The following is a 12,401-nucleotide window of genomic DNA, read 5'->3' on the forward strand; positions in this document are numbered from 1 at the left end:
GGCCGGCCTCGGGCGGCTTCAGCCGAGCCTCCCGCCAGGGCTGTTCTGGCCCCCCTTTCCCCCCCCTCCCCTTTTTTGAAGTCTAATTACGGCAGAAGCCAATGAGCGGGCGGGCGGCGGCCCCCGCCGGGCCCTCGCCGGGCGGGCGGGGAGCTGAGGGCGGAGGGAGGCGGGCGGCGGCGCCGCACTCGGCGCGGAGCAGCGCAGCGCAGCGCGGGAGGCGGCGGGCGGGCGGGCGCAGCAGCGCCGCCGCCGCGGGGACTCGAACCGGCGGCCGCGGGGACTCGCGCGGGCCGGCGCCGCGCTCCGCCCGCCCGGCTCGCTGCGGCGGGGCGCGAGATGGCCGCGGACGGGGCCGGCGGGGTGCTGCGCCGGCGGCGCCTGGGGCTGTGGCTGCTGGCGGCGGCGGCGGCGGGGCTGTGCGGCGGCGGGGCGGCGGGCAAGGCCCCCAGCTGCCACGAGGTGCGGACGGCGTTCCAGCTGCGGCAGATCGGGCCCCTCAAGCTGGTCCCCGACGTGCCCACCGCCGGTCAGTACCGCCGCGCCGGGGGGGGGCGGGCGGGCCGGGCCGCCCTGCGGGCGCGGGGACGGCGGGGGCTAGCGCCTTTGGCACGCTTATTCCTCGGCAGGGAAAAGCGCGCGCGTGTGCAACGCGTGCTCACACACTACGTGTGCGTGTGCACACACACGCTGTCCCGGAGGAGGAGGATTACCTCTGTATTCCGCTGTCTGCTGTACCGCTTACCGATCGCCTCTGCCCCAGCCCCTTGCTCCTCGGCGCGGTCGCTGCGCTCCGTGCCTCGACGGCTCTCTCGGGAGGCAGGTTGGTAGCGAAGTCGTCAGGGAACGCCGGTGCGAACAGCTGCCTTCACCTCCCTTTGGCGGGCAGGAGTAGGGATCCGCGGGCCGACCGCCGAGTACGGCGTAACTTCTGAACGAGGAGGGCTTAATCTTGCTCTTGAGCTCGGGAACTTGGGTGTGAAGAAAGGAAAAGTAAGAACATCTTGGTGATACAAGTTCAACAGAGCTCAGCTCTCCTGTAGCTGAGCAGCGGAGCTGTGGTATTTAATACTGGACGAAAGTTAACGGGTAGCGTAGGGTTTCTCTTTGCCTTCCCATAAAGTTCCAGAACTATGCGTGGCACTGATGAAACAGAAAAGCAACATGTGTTTTTTCTTTTTTTTAAAAAAAAAGAAAAAGGATTTTCTGCATATTCAGTAATTACCCCCTGGAATTTATTGTGAAGGGGTAAAATCCTTTGTCATATCCAAAAATGATTGAACTTATATGAATGACCATATGTTTGTCCAGATGATGAAGTCACATCTCCCTGGCTTTTGTGTGATTTAAGAATATATTCACAAGAACTAGAATAAAAAAGGACTATCAGTCTCTCATAAAACAGCCCCTAGCTGCCTCTTGCTGGCCTACAGTTGTCTGTAGGTGTGCAGTGGTGTAAGTGTCAATTTCTGGTGTTGGTTTATTATTTTTCATGTCTCTTTTTTGAAGAGGTTCCATTCAAAGCCAGTGTACGTTGATGGAAAGGCTGCCGTTCCCTAAACTGAGTTTTGAGTGTGCTTGCAGGTTTGGGCTTCTGTCTTGGGAGACGAGGTTTCGTCGGCCGCCGCTCTGATGCGTTAAGGCGGCTCTGGTGGTAAATGATTGCACAGTGCTGGTGATCTTTACCTTCTCTTTCCATAAAGTGTTTGAGACGGTACACGGCTGAGAAGTCGTCTCTAAGCAAGAAATCGTTGATTATTTTGTGGCAAGAAAAGATCTGCAAGAAAGGCATTTTGAAACCTGAATTATGTCGCTGTTCTCTTGTGCTGGTGGAGACCTCACTATGTGTCTTTTTTTTTAAAAAAAAAAAAAAAAGGTATAACAAGGCTTACCACCAATTTTGTTCCACATCTAACCTGCTTCCGCGTATCTAAGCACTTTCTCAAAAATGCGCTTCAGACTTCAGTGAACTTGGTCGCCTTGGGTGCTCTGGGAGCTCCCAGCGCCGCAGGTGCGGCCTGGGGAGCCGGTGCCCTTCCAGAGGCGAGGTGGGTGGAGAAGCTGTGATGTTTCGGAGGTGGTTTTGGGGTGCCCTCGGGTTGTGCTGAACTCCGGTGTTGAGTGGATAAACAGCGCGAGGGAACGCTTTGGCCCTCGTGGAGGTCTCCCGTGAGGAGGGTGCTGGGGGGAGCCCGCCCTGCTAGGACGGGAGGCTCACCTCGCTGGGCGGTCCCCCAGCCGGTGGAGAGGGCTGAAGGCCGAGGGGAGGGCTGGTGGGTGGGTGACGGGTGATGCTGGGGGCAGCCCCAAGCGAAGCCTGCGGGGGGTCCCGCTGGGTCCCGCTGTGCATGCGCCTTGTGAGGGGGCTGAGCGCTGGAGGCCCTCGGGGGCCTGGCCTGGGGTGTGTTTGCCCTCTGCTCTGTGGAAGTCGCCATCTTCTGGAGAGGCCCTCAGAGATGCCCAGGAGCCGCCTCTTGCAGCCCCGCTCCTCGCTTGGCCGACGGATGCGGTTTCTCGTGCCGCCGTGGGGAGCCCAGGGCCGAGGGGGAGCGGCGCTTCGCCCCGGGGGGACGGCTCGGAGCCCCGTCGGCCTCCGCAGGCCGAGCTGGAGCGTTTGCGTCGGGGTCGCGCCGGGAGGGACGCGCTGTCCCCGCGGCTGAGCCCCGAACCGCTTCGCTGGGAGAAAAGCCTCGCTCGCCGCGCGGGCCCGCTCCGTCTGGGCGCGCGGACCGGCGTGCGGGCGTGCAGCCCTCCTCCCGCTGCCCGTGGGGCTGGGAGGGCCGCGGTGACGTCTGGAAGGTAGGAAGGAGGAGTCCGTCACTTCTTACGTCCAAAATTACCAGGTCAAGGTCTACTGCGAGGAAGGTCTGCGTGTCCGGTTGTCGTATTACGCGCTCCTCTGCCGTGCTTCGCGGAGGACGTAGGGGCTGCCCGGGCTGCGCTCAGAGCGACTTCTGCAGGGCGGGTTTTGTCCTGTGAAAAGCTCTTTATTCCCTACTCTCTCCGCACCTTAAATAAGCAGAAGAGTTCGTTGCCACGTACACGTACTGAATGTCGCGTAGCAGGGCTGGACGTGCGTTAACAGTTCGCGTTAAAGCTGTTGTACTTTCTGACTGGTAACAGGCAAGTCCTTGGTTGCGCCCAGGAGCTCCTTGCCGTGCGCAGGGCCCGCGTTAGAGCGGGTCTCCTCCCTTCGCAGCCCGGGGCAAAGCTCCCGGTGTGTTGGGAGGGAGCGCGAGCTAAATCCCTGTTGAGTTAAATCCAGGAGTATCTCTGAAACTAAGCATTTTATTATGAAATGGGTCATACCACGCTTTATTTTCCTGTTTTTCTTTTATTATTGCTCAGCTCTTCGTTTCTGTCATTTTAATGAGAGCAGTGTAATTCTCCCTGGTAAAGGTGCAGTGCTGAAATGCGTTTTGCTCACAGCAGCGTTTTCTCAAAGTCACTCGTGGGTCTGGCACGTGCCAGATGTGAAGGATACTTCTTTAACTGGCTCTGGCAAGTTTTTGTCCCGTCAGAGCGAGTGACTAAACTTCTGTGAACTGCGGTTTATACCTGGGTTTACTGTTGAGCTGGATGCTGGACTGTGTTCCTCACTGATGTGTTGCTGCTGAAGTCAGGAGTGTGGATGGAGGGTATATCTGGGAGCCGGGGCTGCTGGGTGAGCGCGGTCACGTTAATGCTCAGAAACAGTGTAGGAGGGGTAAGACTTTAAGGAAAGGCACAAAAATTATTTCCATGAGTTTTCTTCCTTTACAAAATCCCATGAGATGGATTTTGTTCCCATCTTTGCTGTTTGCTTGCTGTATGGCCTAAAACAAGTCCAGCTGTGCTCAATTTCCCCTTCTGTAGGCTCTATCATAATATGTTATTTTGAGGATTGTAGCTGAAAAGCTGCTAAAAAAAATTAAAAAAAAAAGGAAGATCATAGCTCAAGTATCAGTAAGGGGCCTTTGTTTCTTCAGGCTGGCCTCTGCATAATCCTCTCTTTATAGTAGGAAAAAAAAGAAGTTAACCTGGTTTCTGATGGTTGGAAGCTGAACCTAGAAGTTGCCCATCTTTCACCTCTTGTCTGAAGGAAGCCCCAAGAAGCAGTCTTTCCAAGATGGGGGCAGTCGCAAGCTGCTGACTGCAATTGCTGTGATAGTTCGCGTGCTTCTCAGAAAAGCTGTGATTCTGCAGCTCCTGGAGGAAGTGATGCTTCCTCCGTTAATTTGCTCATGGTTTTATAGCAGTGTTCAGCCTCACACCTAACCTAAAGCTGGTGGTGACTCTGCATGTGGGCAGAGCTTATGCGAATAGTAGTATCTTTTTCTCCCCTCCGTTAATTTGCTCATGGTTTTATAGCAGTGTTCAGCCTCACACCTAACCTAAAGCTGGTGGTGACTCTGCATGTGGGCAGAGCTTATGCGAATAGTAGTATCTTTTTCTCCCCTCCTCTTTTTTCTATGCCTGAAATTTGTTTGACGCTGGACCAGCTGCCTGCTTTGTTATGCCCTCTTGGGAGCAATCACATGCAAAAAAAAATCTGTTTAAACTTGCTTAGTGCCTCATAAAGATGGGAATTGCTCTTCCACTGCCAGATGGAAATCTCTAGTTCTCATATCCATGAGCCTTGGAAAAAACAGTATCCTCAGTGATTTGTGTGAGTGTTTGGTCCAGGTGAGCTGAAAGACTGGCTTAGGTATTCTGATCAGCCTTTTCTTGTAAACGTCTTTTTTTGGGCAGGAATCCAAAAGTCAGCAGAGAATTGACCCCCCCCCCAGCCCCTTTCACTTGCTGTTGTCATCCAGCTGAGCCAAGGGATAGAGCCAAACATTCCTGTAATTCAAGCTGTCTATCTGTACTCTCAAATTTCTTTGCTGAAAAAGATTGTAGAGTGATTTTTATTATGGTCACTTATAAGATCTGCCGGTTCTGATGGTGACCTGGATCTCAAGATAGAGTTTAAGTTTAGTAAGAAATGCCATGTGCTTAAAATATTGGTGACTCCCAAGAGCTTCCTCTGTAGCACCTTCCCTAGCACTGAAATTTCACCGTCAGTAATTGCAATCCAAAATAGAAAAGCATCTCTCCCATGCTCTTCTCTCTAGTATAGCAGGACTGAGCAGTAAGTTCTTAACCGAAAGGGCAGCACTAATGAAAATGCATTAATGTGATAAGTGGAAACATAGTTGGCATGATAATAAGTGCAATATAAATCAATAAAATAAATACATCAAAGTGAGTAAAAGCTTTTATAAAGATTAATCACGAAAATTGGCATGAACTAGAGGATCTCTGTAAAAAGCAAAGATATGTGTAAAATGCCTCCTGCACAGTAAAATGGATTTATCTTTAAAAATGGTTTTACTTATAGATGGTATAAAACTATAGCTATAGTTCCAAGTATTGCAAAGTCCTTGTAATTGAATTTCTTTCATGAAAGCATAAAATGGCGAGAGGCATATGTTTAATAATAGTTCAGATAGATGCTCATCATTTACCAGTTTAGAATACCGCCTCTGCTTTTAGGGGAAAATACAAATTCCGATGGATCGGATTGGATTTCCGAGCAGTAGCCAAGCCCGTGACACAATGAGATTTATACCCAATCTCTCAGCCTCTGTCAGCTTGCTTAGGTATTACCGTTTAATATGACTGAATCATCTTGAAACACTTGAGATATTTACAGGTCGTATAATGTGGCAATACATTAAGGTAATTTCTAAGCATCAGTGAATAAAATAAGGTACTCAGCTAACATTTAACAATTCATCTCCTTAAGAATGAAAAAAATGAGAAGTGGGTCTGTCTCCATCTTCTGCCAGGTGCTTGGTGCTTCAGATTTTTCTTGGGTGGGAGGGGGAACAAAAAGTTCTTTGCAGAATTGCAGAACACTTCTGCACGGTATTTTGTTTCAGCTTAAAATGACCAATTCAGTGTTGAGTTGTGCAGTCTCTTAGACTAGTCATTGGCATCTGATGGCATTTAAACATTTAGAGCTTAGACATACAATGTAATCAGCCCACTGCTCCATGATGTTCTTCAGACTCTTTAGGTGCTTCTGGTGTGTTTAGTCATGAGCTGAGAGTCTTTTGTGCTTCAGTAGTGGGGTAACACTCAAAAGCCTATTCTGGATTGGAGGTCTCTGTGTGTGTACAAGGTGTTTCACAGCCATAGTCTTGTCCTGGCAATCTTACTGCTTAATTTTATAGTGTGCCTGACTGTACTGGACCTCTTTGGGGGGGTCTCTTCTAGGTCTTTAAGCGTTCAGTTGTAAAGCACCAAGCACTTCCATCAGTATTTAGCCAGTGATTTATAATGGAGCAGCCACAACCTTGTCTATGCATAAGCACTATGCATATGCTATTATTAGAATAAATCCATCTATTTTACTCTTTGTTCAGTACATCAGTTCTAAAGGATGTTCATTAATTACATTCTTAGTCTAGTCATACATACATGATTAATGTTTAGAGTTCTTCTGAAATTCAAGGCATTGGTTTGAAGAATATAGAAAACACTCAAAATGTTGGAAGAGTTTTTAAATGATATGTCTAAATTTATTTGCTATCTTTTGGAGTCAAAAATCTCAGGAAGCAGCTTTAATACTTAGAATACCCTTAAGTTTAGTGTCTTGCATTTTGATAGCTAAAAGACAGCAGTAAAACATGTGGCTAGGCGGCTGCACAAGAACTTCACAGCTGTAGAAGACAGCAAATTATTCCCCTAGAAGTTGCCTTTAATCAGCTTTCCCACTCTTTTCGCTTTTGATCTGTCCTTTTCAGTCTGCGCTGTAAGACTGGGCTGTACTCTGCCTTCCTGCGTTGTTCCCGGGTTTCTGTTAGCAGTGACGGTCAATGCACGCATGCCTGTGAAGCATGCGAGTATGGATTCCTGGCCTTCTAATTGCTCTGCTTGCTTCCCGGGGTCACGGTCTTTCCCTGTCCGGAGCAGCTCTGTTGCGGGAGGCCGCTCTGGAGGACCGTCCTTCCGTCTTTCCGAGGAGCTCGCGCTGACAGAGAGCCCTCCGTCCCCTGCCCGGGCCACTGCCGAGTCCTTTAAAAACAGACGAGGGACTGATTTCGGAGCCGCGTTTGGAATCCAGCAATAGCAGATAGGTGGTGGTGGTTTTGTTTGGCGGCTGGTTAAATGGGGTAGCTGGGCGCATCCTTAACTGCTGATGGTCAAATGTGTTCATTGTTCCAACAAGGGCTCTATTCATGTGGGGCCTGTGCCCTGCTCGTTATGCATGCATAATTCCCAGTAATGCTGCTGGGGGTTACGTGTCGAGGGTGCGGGGGGAGAATGATGCTTATGTTTACATATCGGTGTTTGCGCTCAGAGAAGACATGTTGTAACACATGAGGAGTTGATTGTTTTTTCACAGGTACCGTTTTAAATTTGTTTTCAAAAATGAGTGGCAGTGGGGGTGCGGAAGTGGCACTTGGGTTACTGACTACCTGCTAGCACTCCAAGCTTAGTCAAGAGGTATAAATACTACCAGGATGCTCTTACTAGAGGAACTTTTGGGAAGTTACTAAGTGCTCTGAAATTTAGGGTTCTTATTTGGGCCTCAAAATAGTGATTTGGAACCTCTAACTTTGGGCACAGTTTTGCAAACTTTTGACTCATGTTAATCAGGGTGACAGGATTTTGTGATTTATACACAATATGGGTATTTTCCATAGAAAACCTTCAGATTAAGATTCCTCACTCATAGGTGCACATCAAAGTCGAGTGAAAGCCATAAAGAAGCTAAGCATCGCCTAAGAAAGCCTTTCAAGTTCCAGCAAGTGCCTGAACTAAGGGTTTTGAAGTGCTCTAATCTCTGACATGGGTGACGTGCTAGGCTAGCACTTTTTTGTTTTGTCACAAATCATCCATGCACACGGTGCAAAGGGACCCTGACAAAGTCATTTTACTTTTGAAAAGAGCTGCTTTTTTTCATACCGTTATGCCTCCCATTCACATCTGCATGTTTGCTTCCACTTTGTTCAGGTCTAAGTAGCAGGGCATTTGCATAGTCTTCCCTTTGTTCTCGGTAAATATGGAGTAAAATGAGCAAGATCTGTGCTGTGAAATTAAAGCTCTCCTCTTGAGAGATCTTAAGGGCCAAATCCTCACAAAAGGTGCAGCAACGTAGTGCTAAAGGAGCTGGTGTCCAGAACAGCTTGCCCTGAGTGTTTACGGTGGAGAATGTGAATAAAGGGAGGGTTGTTTGAAAACTGGGTGTCATTAGAAAAATACGCTGCTGAGAGCTGTTGAAAGAATAGATTAACATGAAATAGTGCTGAAATGGACCTGAAGTGATCAGTTGGTCTGTTCCTGCTTGTGGCAATGAGGATTAGCTGTATTTAAATCAGTGATGGAAGATCACTACCTTCTCAGACTATTTATGCCAGTGCTTAAATACTTCTTGTTTCTCCCTAAAACAAGACTTGACTCTCCCTTGCTTAAACATAGGTGTTTTGCTACTTATCCTATTCCTAACACCTTCGTTTCTTGTGTAACATTTACATACGTGAAAACTGCTCTGGTGTGTTCTGCTCTAAAGCAATGCTGCGTGTTTGCAGCAGCCACAGATAGCGTTAAGCCTGAAACAAATGTTAAAGTGCACTGGTTTGAGCCATGATGAATGAAGTTAATTCAAGATGTGGTAACACATTAAGTGTCATAACTTGATGTGGTGCCTGGGCACAAAGAGTAAGTTGGGTTTTTTTTAAGGTGAATTTCAGATTACTGGGGAGAAGGAATTGTGTAGCCAGATACACGGGCATATCAATTCCATGTTCATTAAAGGCAGAATAACCCCTCACAAAACCACTTTAATAGTGGTGGAAGAGAAGAGCATGCAGAGAACTGCTTTTGAGAGATCAAACTATGCAGCAGTTAGTTTGCAAGGTGGTTAGTGGATATGTGCAGGACTGTAGCGCAACAGCGTGGAGAAACAAGGATGCATTAGGCCTATATGAAGTGTCAGGGGGGTGTGTGTGTGTATATATATTATAAATGAATACCCAGGTTTTCTTTGCTTCCTTTTTCTAGGTGGATTCAGTCTTGCTCTAGTATGTCCAAATAGCTGTGAGGCAGCACTTGGCAGGAGGCAGCATAGCCATACCTGGCATGATGCTCTTGCCTGAACTGAAAAATTCAGCTCTACCATGTATCAGAGCTTGTGTCCTGGCCCTCCAAAGCATAGGCAGAATTTTGGTCTGTCTGGAAAATACTGTATGGCTGTACTGCTTGCGGCTTGTCTGAGAGGCTGTGAGAGGGCAAAACGCTGAACGCTGCTGTGTCGTGTTCCAGCCCTGCTCCCCTTCCATGAGCAGATGCAAATGGTGGCAGCTGGAGGACCTCAGGCACGCTGTTAGTAGGGACAGGGGCTTGCTAGGTAACGTTTGGGGAACAGCGCCCAGCATCTTGTAAGACTGCCTTGGGTTGACGGTTGAAAGAAATACTTCTGTGCGGCACACAGGACGAACGGAGTTGTTTGCAAGCGCGGAAGAGCATGTGCTTTGTAAGCGTGGGCAGTTGGAAGGAGAGCTGTAATGAGCCAGGAGGCCAGAGCGCAAACCGTGTGTTAAAATCCTGCTCGCTTCCCCCCCAAAATAGAGTAGAGATCTAAAAAACGAGAAGACTGATACTGCTGTCAGGGTAAGGCCTTCAAGCTTGTGGTCTTAAGAAGACTAGGTCTTAGTCTCCTAATCTTAGTTTTGAAGTCTGAAAAAATCTGTTGCTATTCAGAGCAGCTCAGCGTTGCTTTTGGCTGAAGTATTGCCCTTTCGGTTTCAAGCTTCAGTAATCAAATTTGCTCTTCATAATCTGTGTTGCCCTAGATAAGTCAGGAAAAATAAACATTTGTCTTCCCCCCCAAAAATAGCGGAGGCGTGGCTGTACCTGTCTCCGTGCTGTGCTCTGAAAGCTCTCCAAGCGCTCTTCTGTCGCTGGCCCGTGACGTTACCGCACCGTGGCCTTCTCTGGTAGCAGTGAACTCCCACGGAGGCCAAGGTGTCCGTGTTGTTGGCAAGGCAGTTGCTTTAGCCTGGAAGAGTTTATTCTGGGATGGCTATCACAGGTGCCAAAATGTTAGCTGAGTAGCAAGGATTGGACCGGGCCAGCTCGTGCCAGCTTGGCTGCCAGCGTGTCTGACAGCTGCCGTCCTCCGTCCTGCCTTCCCCTTCGGCACGGCAGCCCTCGCCTCTCCGGATGTGAGCCAAGCGTAAGCAGCACGGCACGGCCTGCCGGCGTGCGCAGGCGGCTTGAAACAGTGGCTCGGACCCGGGCTGCTCTGGCCAGCCTGAATGACTAGCTCTGAAGCCTCAGTAGCACTCTTTAGCTGGAGAAAGCCAGCAAGAAGGGAGATGGTCAGTTTGTACTGTGAGTGGTGCCTTGTTTTCATGTCTTAAGGAAAGAAATGTGGCTTCTTTATATAACCACAGGTGCATTGGATCAAAGTCAAACCCAGGTTCTTGTTGCACAGGATGCTGACCAAGCCCGTGGTAAAGGCAGCAGCCTCTGCCTGCAACTGCTGGTGATCTAAAGCAAGGAACAAAAGGTAGGCAAGCAGATACTCTCCTATTATGCTTAGGAAACAAAGCACTGAGATTAAAGGGCTCGAGTAGGGGGCCAACATACCTTTTAGTATTGCCAAGCCTAGCAGCCTATCTCAGACTATTGGTCTGTGGCTGCAGCCTGAAGGCTTTTGGAGCTCCTTGCAGAGGGTCAGGCCTCTGCCCAGTCTTGGCGCAGCGGTATCTGCTTTGCAGCCCACAACCCTGGCACTGGCTCTCTGGCTGGGCTCCTGGAGGTGTAGCAGGATGCTTCATGTGCGGTGCTCTGCCAGGGTCCAGCTTGGTGTACCCAGTAATTCAGAAATAGGTGAATGGCCACTTCAGATGTGCATTCACTGTAGACTTCATCAATCCACACACCAGTCATTTCATCATTGCTTCCCCTAGGGCAACAGCATCAGTTAGGCAGTTCCCAGAACAACCAGCATGTTGTCCGTGGTCTAGATAGACAGAACAAGACAAAAAAGGAGTTGAGGGCAAAAGGCCATTCCCCCTCCTGACTTCGTAGGAACCACAGGGCTAAGTGGAAGTACTGTCACGACCTTTTAATCTCATGAGGTATAGCTTTTTGTGGGCTCTTGCTACTTTTTGGACTACTTAACATTGTCACTGACTCCTTGATATGTTTGGGGTTTTAGCTGTTTGACCTACCATTCATTTTAATGGGATGTATGCAGCTAAAATAACAAATAATTGTCTGAAATCAAGTGCATGTCATGACATGGATCTGTTAGGTAATTAATGTTTCCAAGTTATAATTCATTGCAGGTTCAGTTTTCTGTTAACTTTGGCTTTTGTGTAATGGGAAGTTGCACGTAGGGTTTGCTGGCTCTGCTGTTGGCAGAGGACGTATTTCAGTGTTTGACCCAAAGGCCATTGAGCGCAGATCTGTGCTAGTCTCCTGCTGCTACTTCCCCACAAAAGCAGAAAGCTCAGTGCTGTGGCCTTAACTGTACTGAGCTGTGTGCTTGATACGGCGCTCTGTGCCACTGGGTGTCTTCACTGAGATCTGTGGGTGCTGAGCCCTGCCGGTGGTGCAAACCACCGTTTCCGTTGCAGGTGAGTACTGCACAGTTGTCGGACGCTTCCCAATGCAACGCGGCTCTGAAGCGGCGTTCGGCTCTGCCAGCTGTGCCTGCCGAGGCGCGTGCCAGCGCAGGGGTGCGATGCCAGGCAGCTGAGACGGCGTTTGCACACTTGCGTTTTCCTCTGCGTGCTTGTGCTGCATGAGTATCCATCCCTCAATGCAGTCATACGTGCTGAGCTCTTGTCCCTTTAGTCAGCTGCTAAGGATTGCCTTCTAGCGCCTGTGGGTTCACTTCATGACATTGAACTCCAGTTTTATGTTAGTGTTGCTTCTGACAGCGGTGGAGTTATGTTCACAAGGAACTGAAGCAAGTGATCAAGATGCAGAGGCTTTGTGGTACTGTAACTTTGTCTTGCCTGTTTTAATTACTGTGTCACGGGCGATGGAGTTGAAGACTTGGCCAGAGTGAGAGGTGTCTTTACTAGTAATCAGCTGCATAGTTCTTATTTAGCTCTGTAAATGATTGCTATTCCTTTTTGGTAGATAATGTCAAGGTGCTCATCATGCTTTTCTTTAAGTTTTCAGGGAATCTCACCCAGGTTTCTAGAGTTTTTTTCCCTTTCTAAAGATGAAGACATAAAATGGAAGGGGGGGGGATAGAATCCTAAAGAAATTCGTTCTAATACTGATGAAAACACTAGTTTAAAAATTATCTAGTAAACCTGTTTATACCTTTGGTGCATGACTTTGAAATGAGAAATGGCCAACCTCGTCAAAAGCGTTTGGGATTTGGGCTGTAAAATTAGCACTTCAAG

The 12,401-nt window shown here is 49.1% G+C and overlaps 1 protein-coding gene across 1 annotated transcript in view; it reads left to right on the top strand.

Moving 5' to 3' along the window:
- The first annotated feature begins 460 nt into the window (after positions 1–460).
- The window catches only part of LOC134144112 (glypican-5-like), a 364,398-nt gene continuing 352,457 nt past the window's right edge, over positions 461–12,401 (top strand). Inside the window, exon 1 of the mRNA XM_062582794.1 lies at positions 461–529. The gene's annotated coding sequence lies outside the window, so the exon portion shown is untranslated. The remainder of the gene's footprint in view (positions 530–12,401) is intronic.

Source organism: Rhea pennata, chromosome 9, assembly GCF_028389875.1.
Source record: "Rhea pennata isolate bPtePen1 chromosome 9, bPtePen1.pri, whole genome shotgun sequence".
Lineage (NCBI taxonomy): Eukaryota > Metazoa > Chordata > Aves > Rheiformes > Rheidae > Rhea > Rhea pennata.